General features: G+C 42.5%; 2 pseudogenes; one reads left to right on the forward strand and one right to left on the reverse strand.

Moving 5' to 3' along the window:
- Nucleotides 1-700: 700 nt before the first annotated feature.
- Nucleotides 701-970, reverse strand: LOC102854457 (annotated as a pseudogene).
- A 6,766-nt stretch (nt 971-7,736) lies between these two features.
- LOC102866116 lies at nt 7,737-8,718 on the forward strand (annotated as a pseudogene).
- Nucleotides 8,719-10,227: the final 1,509 nt, after the last annotated feature.

Here is a 10,227-nt window from a genome sequence, read left to right on the forward strand (position 1 = left end):
GCCACCAGAGATCACCCAATCTGATTCTTCAATAGCCCATCAGGTGAGGTCTAGGTGTTTAATCATTGTGGTTATTTTTACAAAAGGTGTTTGCAATGAATAAATCACTGATTATACAAAATTCTATCATTCTATGTCCGACCTCATTGCTGACACCAAGTGTGCACTTTCTGACTACGGATCCTTCTTCCTTGTTTGCAACTTTTGCATTCCAGTCACCACTTATTATTAATGACTCTTGATTGCTTGTTCTATTGACTTCAGACTGAGGTAGTTGGTAGAAATCTTCTCCTTCGTCCTCTTGGGCTTTAGTTGTTGGTGCATATATTTGTGTAATAGTGGTATTGATAGGTCTTCCCTGTATGCATATAGGTAATACTCTGTCACTCTCAGCATTGCATTTCAGCATGTATCTAGAAATAGTCTTTTTTAAAACAATTAAAAGATGTTACTTTATTAAGGGAAGCAAGTTATTTGATGCCAGTTGGTTCTAGACAAAGTAACGAGGGCATATCAAAGTGAAGGGTCTTGGCAGGAGAGGCTAGTACTGCTGAAGGCTCCACTCAAAAAATACTCAGAATTCTGAAGTCCCCCATTTCTTCTAGTACAGAAGTGGATAAGACTTCTGCGGTTAAAGGCTCATGAAGACCAAGTAAGACTAACTCTTTCAACTATCCAGGAAGAGTCTTTGGGTCTTCTCTCAGCCAAGGCCATTCAGTGAAAACAGAATTCGTTTTCCCGACTCATCTGGAGGACTGAAGAGTCTCCTTCACAGCGCATCGCCCTGCTCCCTGCTCTTGGTCTTCTTTTCTGCAGACTCATTCCTCAGGCATTTTCTCATCTGCCAATCAAGATCATTGCAGTGACCAGAAAATTTTAGGACACTGTGATTTTGGTGGCATCCCTTCAGCAAGTTAACCAAGATGGTGTGTTCTTCAGGGTACAAGTGTGGAGATAAGTCAGGATGCATCTTTAGGAGAAGGTGATGGATCACAATAGAATGACTGGAGTGGCACCCGCACAGGGAGGACTTCTGATTCCCACACAGTGCCCAGCTCCGTGAGCCCCAGACAGGACCCTGCTCCTAGATTTAATAGTCTTTGTCTGTGTATGCAACTCCATTTTCCTTTTTTTTTTTTCGTCCTGGGCATAGTCAATCATATGATTGATTTAAAGTGTCCTGTGCCAGTCCTTCTCAGTTCACCAATGTCTGCTATGTCAATATTTATGCATTCCATCTCTTTTTTAACAATGTTCAATTTTTCCTACCTTCATGCTTTGTATTTTCCATGTTCCAGTTATTAGTGGCTGTTTACATCTAGCCCTCATTTTTTTCTTTCCTAACATGAAATCTCAGCCTCCAATGGTCTACGTAATAGTTTAAGTGTCGAAGTGTGTTCTATTCATCATCTGGTTTTGGAAGGCCTATTACTTTAGAAGCAGATAGCCAATCCTTCTTCTTAGGCTGTCTTAATTTGGGAGATCCACTTTAGTGTTGCATCTGACAGACAAACACTATACCCAAAAGAGCAAATGATAGCCAAGCAAGCATATACATATCATCTAGAACAGCAGCATGCAAAGACATTAGCCTAATACAAAAATGGGCTCATAAGTTTGGCAGTTCCATGTTACTCTTCCACACTTTTGCCCCCTCCTCCCCACCTCATGGCCTCCCACTACCCCCTGATACAATGGCTTAGTTTCCAGTTATTCCTGTCCATAATCTGTGTGGTCCCCAGGGAAGATGGTCCTCAGGGTTTCCCAGTGTGTGTCTGGGTGCTGCGGCTCCACTTGGCTCCTGGCCTGGCTCTGCATGCCTTAAGCTGTGCTGCAATCCCAAAAGTACGCAGTTTGAGGCCACTATCTGCTCTGCAGGAGAAGGATGGGCAATCTCCTCCCGTATGGTTAACTGCCTCTGAAAACCTGCTGCAGAGGTCAGCTATGGGTCGGTTCCGACTCAACACAACAATATAAACATACAACCTCATACATAAAGGAGCGTTGGTGGTTTGGTGGTGTGGATTGCAGTGCCATCACAAAGGCATAAGATTCAATTTATCAGCTGTTCCATGGGAGAAAGATATACAATTTTCTTTCATGCAGTTTAACTCCCTCTGAAAACCTGCTGGAAGGTCAACTATGAGTTAGTTCTGACTCAATATACATGACAACAATAACAATCTCACACATAGACCTGTGTGTGGGGGGGGTCTGGAGATGGAGTTCAAGTTGTACTGCTAACCCAAAGAGTATGCTTTTCTAGCTCTTCAAACCCACCAGTGACTCAACAGGAGAAAGATGGGCAAATTTCTCCTGTGCAATTTGTCATATTTTTGTCTGCCATCAAATCATAAATGACTCATAGCTGACCCTCCAGTGGGTTTTCAGAGACTGCAAATCACACTCGAAGAGATTACCAATCTTTCTCCCACTGAGCCTTTGGTGGATTTAAACTGCAGGCCTTTAGGTTGGGAGTGCAACTTCTTACCATTAAACCATCAAAACTCCCTCCTGCACAATTTATAGCCTCAGAAACCCAACGATGGGTCGGCTACCTTGTTTTAGCACATTCTGTTGTTTCCCAAGGGAGAGGCTCCAAGTCTGGCTTGTCCACTTCGCGGGCCACATCTTGATGTCTCTCAACACTTGTACAATATCTAACCTCCTAGGTCTGTGGTCCTCTGCACCCTGCTGCAGTCCTACACAACAGTATCCTCTTTCCCTTTCATTTTCCACAGCACTGCTGACACTAGTACACTGTCTGTCCAAAAGATAACAAACACAAAAGTGGGTACAACACAGTAAGAAACAGGAGCCAACTAAAGAATTCTTAAAAATCAATAATAAAAAGCCATCTTGACTTAAATAAAGACGCTTCCAAAACTTTTCAAAGAAGATGTTGAAGCACCAGTAAAAGCATGAAACAGTGTCCAAATCCTTTGTCATTGTTGTTAGGTGCCATTGAGTCAAATATGACCCATAGCAACCCTATGAACAAAAGTTCTGAACTGTGTTCTATCCTGCGCCATCCTCATACTTCCTGACACACAAGAGCCCATTGCAGCAGTCACCATGTCAATCCACCTGGTTAAGGGTCTTCCTCTCCTTCCTCAACCCTCCACCCTTCCCAACATTGTTGCAGACCGAGGGTCCCAAAGAATAGAATAATTTCATAATTATTAATAAAGAGACAAACAGCCAGGAATGTGATAGAGCAGAGAGCATAAAACAGGGGGCCAGCAGTTCTCGACTGAAGACCCCAAGCCAAGCTTCTCTGTGTCTTTATTGAAAATTATCAGGAAGTAAATCACAAAGAGAATTAAATGCAAATGAAGCCAAGCTCTTTCTATTGAAAACCTTCTGCTTGACTCAGGAGGGAGGGGTTCACAAATGCAAGAATTTGGTTTACCCTTAAGTATTAACCTTGATGCCTCAGGGTGAACTCCAGCTCAGGAAGCAACACTCCCTCTGTAGGGGGCCCCTTGCTGTCTCCTGTCTTGCAGGGAACAAACAGCTCATTTTCTAGGATCTGCCACAAGAGAAATCCTAACTTATAAATCTGTAATTCCTTCAATTCCTGAACAAGGGTTTTCATATAATATTTGGGATAAAGTTTGGCTTCCCATACAACATCATGTCCCTCTCCAAGGACTAGGCCCTCCTAGCAACATGCCCTCATCATTCTTGCCTTCAAAGAGCACTCTAGCTGCACCCTCTCCAAGACATATCTGTTTGTTCTTTTGGCCGTCCATGGGATATTCAGGGATATTCTCCAACATTACAGCTCAAAGGAGAAATGAAAATACATGTCTAAAAAATGCTTTATGCATATATATTTTTTAATTTTTAAAAATTGTATTATTTTTTGTGTGTGTAATCGTGCTAATGCGAAACCTATACTTGGAACAAGAGGCAGTCGTCAGAACAGAGCAGGGCAACACTGCATGGTTCAAAATTGAGAAGGGTGTACGCCAGGGATGTGTCCTATCTCCATACCTTTTCAACCTGTATGCAGAGCAGATTATCCGGGAGGCTGGGCTCTATGAGGAGATGCGTGGTGTTAGGATTGGTGGAAGATCTACCAACAATCTGCGTTATGCAGATGACACAACCCTGCTCGCTGAAACTGAGGAGGACCTCATGCACTTACTGCAGAGGGTCAATGACTGCAGCCTTCAGTATGGACTGAGGCTCAATGTCAAGAAGACAAATATTCTCACCACTGGACCAATCGGCAGCATCAGGATGGATGGTGAAGAGATTGAGATTGTTCACAGCTTCAGTTTGCTCGGCTCCACGGTCAATACTCTTGGCACCAGCAGCCAGGAAATCAAAAAACGTATTGTGATGGGAAAGTCTGCTTTTAGGGACCTCTCTAAAGTACTCAAGAGCAACAGTGTCTCTCTGGAGACTAAGGTGTGTCTGATACAGGCCATGGTCTTTGCAATCACTTGTTATGCATCAGAGAGTTGGACAATGACTAGGGAGGATAGAAGGAGAATTGACGCCTTTGAGCTGTGGTGCTGGAGAAGAGTATTGAATGTTCCATGGACTGCCAAGAAAACAAACAGATCCACCCTAGAGAGGGTTAAACCAGGGTACTCCTTGGAGGCAAGGATTCTGGGGCTTAGTCTGACATACTTTGGACATGTTGTGAGGAGAGACAGGTCTTTGGAGAGGGACATCATGCTTGGTAGGGTAGAGGGACAACACAGGAGGGGAAGACCCTCTATGAGGTGGATTGATTCAGTGACTGGGGTAATCGGGATGGGTGTGTCGGAGGCAGTGAGATTGGCACAGGATAGAGCAGGGCTTAGGGCTGTTGTACATAGGGTCGCTATGAGTCGCAAACGACTGGACGGCACATAACAACAACAACCGTCAAATCAGATCTGACTGGTACAGGAGGAGATTGTTCCTCGTTCTCCAGCAGAGCATCTGGTGGATTTGAACTGCACACCTCTGAGATTGCAGGGCAGCTTCCTGCCATTAGGCCACCAGAGCTCACCAGGCTTTAAACATATATAACGTCTATCTTCAACCCCTGTGTGCCACTCAGTAACAATTACTTTCACCAAGTGCAACGGTCACTACTACCCATTTCCAAATCTTTCCAGTATCCTCAATAAGAACTCAGTGACTCTTAAGTAACACCTTCTTGTTTCTCCCTCCTACCTACCTTTTTTCTTATAACTATTAATAAACTTTGGTCTCTATGTACCTACCTATTCTGTTGTTGTTGTGTGGTTTCAGGTTGGAACTGACCCATAGCTGACCCTCCAGTGGGCTTTCAGAGGCTGTAAATTGCAAGGGAGGAAATGTTCCATCTTTCTTCCACAGAGCAGCTGGTGGACTCAAACTATTTGCCTTTGAAATGGAATACAGCGTCATACCACTAGTCTGCCTGAGCTCCCTTACCTATTCTAGAAATTTTAAATAAATGGAACAATACAGTATTTGTCTTTAGGACTCTTATTTCACTCAATGTTATGTTTCCAATATTAATCTATACCATTACATGTATTAGAAATTCATTTCTCTTTTTAACTGAACATTTGATTGTGTGGATTTTTAATTTTTTTGTTTTCTCATTCTTCAATTGATAAACATCTGGGTTGCTTCCAACATCTGACTGTTGTGAATCATGCTGCAGTGTCCCTACCATTGAGACTTTTGGACATACTTAGGAGTGGAATTGTGGGGACTGTAGTATCTCTAAAGTTTAACTTTTTGAGGAGCTGCCAAATCATTCTTCACAACTGTACAGTTCAAGTCATCGTGTTATGTTTTGGTTTTGGGGGCTTTTTTAAATTTTTTTTTTTTTTTAGTTCATGGCATCTTAACAGAAACAAGCCAAATGTCCATCAGCAAGAGAATAAATAAATGGTATTATGTTTCATAGGAAAATAATAGAAAGGGGAAAACTGTTGTTAGAGAAATTAACATTGTTGAATCTGAAAAAAATGTTACATTGAGTAAAAGCAGTCAGAGGAAAATGAATACATGTTGTTCTGTTCCACTGATAAGTTTCTCAAGAACAATCAGAACTAATACTAATCTACGATGATAGAAATCAGAACATCAGTTACTTGGGGTGTGGATGGGGTAGCTAAGAAAAAAAAGGCCATGAGAAATTTCTTCAAAAATCCTCTATCCTGATTAAGTTGGTGATTACTCAAGGTTAAAGGATTGTCAAAATTCATTGAGCTGTATACTTAAATTTGCACAGCAGCTCATTGTACATTTGAAGGGGTGAGGGTGGGGAATCCCAGTGCTCAGGCTGTGTTCTATTTTTGTGTTCTATAGCTGACCCTCTGGTGGGTTTTCAGAGGCAGATAAATATGATCACACAGGAAGAGCCCATCCTTTTCCCCGCCAAGCAACTGCTGGCCTCGAACTGTGGACCTTCAGTACTAGCGCAGCTTCTTGACATTAGACTACCAAGGGTCTAATTACTAAAGAGTCTTAGAAGGATCTAGGCATCAGTACTTCTCAAACTTCCCCAGCAGGGGGCTTCATTTCCAAGACCAAATTTCCACCATGGTATTTCTATTTCAAAAATAATCAAAGAAAGAACTCAAAGATGAAACAAAATCATATCTCCTTTTGTGTCTTTTAAAGAAGCCAATTCAAACAACAGCCAAACTTTAAAATATTTTCCTTTATTTCATTCATATTTTTAAATGGACCACAGTGACAATGAAGAAAGGAACTAGTAACATATACCGAACACTTACCACGTGTCTGATGTTAAGCTCTACACTTTATTCTCAACATCTTGTCTCCAGAACATGCTTTTTTGGAATTTTTTTCTATTTTAAACGAAAGGGAGTGGAGGAAAGAAAATGAAGAGTCTAAAAATTATGGATAATTTCCACTCCCAGGCATACACACACAAAGTGGCAAATTGAATAAGAATAAAATATGTTTGTTTGACTTGGAAGACTTTGTATTATGCTTTTTTTGCACTGCTCTATATGTTATTGTTGCTATATCTTGCCTTTGAGTTTGAGTGGAACTCCTCACCACTAGACTACCAAGTGAATTGCAAACAAAGCCAAACAAGTCAAACTTTGACTCTTAACCATTATGAGACATTGGCTTTTGAACTCTGTATTTTGTGGAGATCACATTTTTTAAGGTTTGGAATTTTCTCTCTTACCTGTAAAAGAGCTAGTCCCTGGCTCTTCTAGCCTTTCATTGGTTCTTTCTTATATGACTCATTAACTTTTAGCTCACAAGCATTTTACCAACATAAAACACTCATTAACAATTAATCCTTCAGTAGAGCACAAAGTCCTTGGGGTGAGTTACTCTCAGGTCTTAGTGTCTCCAGCAGAGGCTGACTACCAATGAGTTAGGTGAGCACTGGCTTAATTATGCTTAATTAATTACTCATCTATAGTGAACAATTTCACATGCTTTTCGGAGACTGGGTGAAAACAGACTGTTCAATACAGATGAATGTAAAACTTAAGAATGTGAACACAAAAAATATAAACATCTAGTTTACAGGGGCCTCTGTCCCTTTTAAGGATTATAAATTTGAAAAGCGACTATGATTCTGTGTGAAAGTGCTGTTAGTGGGGTTAGGGAGAGATAGATGCTAGGCAAATGTAGAAGCAGAATTTGTGATGTGGTTAAAAAAAAAAAGTGAAATTGGGCTCTCTGCTCCTCGTCGATCCAGATTGTCCTCTCTTCTCATGCAGCCTCAGCCTCATCCCTGAGTGACGATGGTGAAGCTCGGCGTAAACGGATTTAACCACTTTGGGCACCTGGTCACCAGGGCTGCTTTTCACTCTGGCAAAGTGGATGTTGTCGCCAACAATGATCCCTTCATGGACCTCAACTGCATGGTCTGTATGTTCCAATATGATTCCACCCATGGCAAGTTCAACGGCACTGTCAGGGCTGAGAATGGGAAGCTGGTCATCAATGGGAAAGGTATCACTATCTTCCAGGAGGGAGAACCCGCCAACATCAAGTGGGGTGATACTGGTGCTGAGTATGTTGTGGAGTCCACTGGTGTCTTCACAACCTTGGAGAAGGCTGGAACTCACTTGAAGGGTGGTGCCAAACGGGTAATCATCTCTGCTCCTTCTGCCGATGCCCCCATGTTTGTGATGGGCATGAACCATGAAAAGTATGACAACTCTCTCCTGCACCACGAACTGCTTGGCTCCCCTGGCCAAGGTCATCCATGACAACTTCGGCATTGCAGAGGGACTCATGACCGCAGTCCATGCTATCACTGCCACCCAGAAGACTGTGGATGGCCCCTCTGGAAAGCTGTGGTGTGATGGCCGTGGAGCTGCCCAGAACATCATCCCCAACATCTACTGGTACTGCCAAGGCTGTGGGCAAGGTCATCCCTGAACTGAATGGGAAACTTACCGGCATGGCTTTCCGTGTCCCCACCCCCAATGTGTCAGTTGTGGACCTGACCTGCCGTCTGGAGAAAGCTGCCAAATATGATGACATCAAGAAAGTAGTAAAGCAGGCATCAGAAGGGCCCCTCAAGGGCATTCTGGGATACACTGAAGACCAGGTTGTCTCCTGTGACTTTAATAGTGAAACCCACTCTTCCACCTTTGATGCTGGGGCTAGCATTGCTCTGAACGACCACTTTGTCAAACTCATTTCCTGGAATGACAATGAATTTGGCTACAGCAACCGAGTGGTTATCTGATGGTTCACATGGCCTCCAAAGAATAAGAGCCCCTTGGACCATCAGCCCCAGCAATAATAGCACTAGAAGAGAGAGAGAGACCCTCAGCTGCTGGGGAGTCCCTGCCCCAACTTCATCCTCCCACACACTGAGAATCTCTCATCCTTGACACAAGCTTCCTTCAAATCCCCCTGAGAAAGGGAAGGGGCTTGGAGAGGGCATCTTGTCATGTACCATCAGTAAAGTGCACTGTACTCAGCCAAAAATAAAAAATTTGTTCACTACTGATTAGCAAGTAAGTTGTTTATCTTCCTTATTAGGTAATAGGACATTGCATCAGATTCTCCCAAACTCTTCTTATCTTTACCCTTCTTGACACCTGATCAAAAGCAACTGAGAGAATTTCCTCGCTTTAAACCTTAGGAGGTATCAACATAGAAAAACTTTTATGGCAAATTAGGTCTGAACACTGTACTCCAATGTAACAATGTGTCCCTCTTACTCCATTCTTTCACTGTTACACCTCTATAATGATAGTTTTTACAATCACAATTAACCTTGTTAATGGAATCATGGAATCTTATCTGCAACTTTTGCACCATCTTCTCCCCAGAGCAGTCAGGAAGAGAGGAGTCTATTTAGTATGGATCTGACCTCCTCTATTCTCACAAGGGGACATGAGAAATTAGCTCAATACTGACTGACATCAGCCATCCCTCTCAAGCACTATTTCTCTGCTAGGTTCGATAATTTATTCCAATCACCATACAGAACTCCTAATGAGGTTTATTAGGAAAATAGCAGGTTAAAATTGGGAATCGGAATGTTTCCAGATATAGTTCTTGAGTTAGGATAGTTTATCATACCTGCAGATAACCCTCTCCCTCCGCCTCTGGCCATAGGGCCCTCACTCTTCCCTCTGCCCTGCTTTGTCAAAGTAAGCTCTTCAACTCTCCTTCAACTAGATCATAGAGGCTCCTCACTCCACCAGAAAGCCACCTGAGTGAAGGCTCTCAGTTCTCTCTGGCTCTCATCCCTATTGTAACTGCTTTGCTCAGTGGCCTGAGAAGCCCACATGCGGCGCCACATAGCTCTGGTTTCCTAATTCTGCTACCACATTTCTCTGCCTCTATTTTTTTGCTGTCTCACACAGTCACCAGTATTATAACTTTTTCTCTTTGTCCCTGTTGTCTAGGAGGTTCTCAACATGGGGACTTCGCTCTTTTTTGTTTGTGATAATGATGTTTCCCTCTGCCTTGGGATTGGCTCTCTTTTAAGCCTAATGGGACAATAAAAGAGGCAATGGTTATGAAGGAGGAAGTTGTGTGGTGTGTATTTTTTTTAAGTAAACCAGTATAAAATAAAAATTTTATTTCAAAAAATAATAGGCATAGATCAATAGTAATTACTTCTATATAATAGAATATATATAAATGAGTGTACAAAACACAATGTAAATGAAGGCTTGCACAAAGCACAGTATGGTGTTGTTGTGGTTATGTGCCGTCGAGTCGCCTGCGACTCATAGCGACCCTATGTACAACAGCCCTAAACTC

This window comes from Elephantulus edwardii, unplaced genomic scaffold, assembly GCF_000299155.1.
Source record: "Elephantulus edwardii isolate Elephantulus edwardi_28Jun2011 unplaced genomic scaffold, EleEdw1.0 scaffold00005, whole genome shotgun sequence".
NCBI classification, from domain to species: domain Eukaryota; kingdom Metazoa; phylum Chordata; class Mammalia; order Macroscelidea; family Macroscelididae; genus Elephantulus; species Elephantulus edwardii.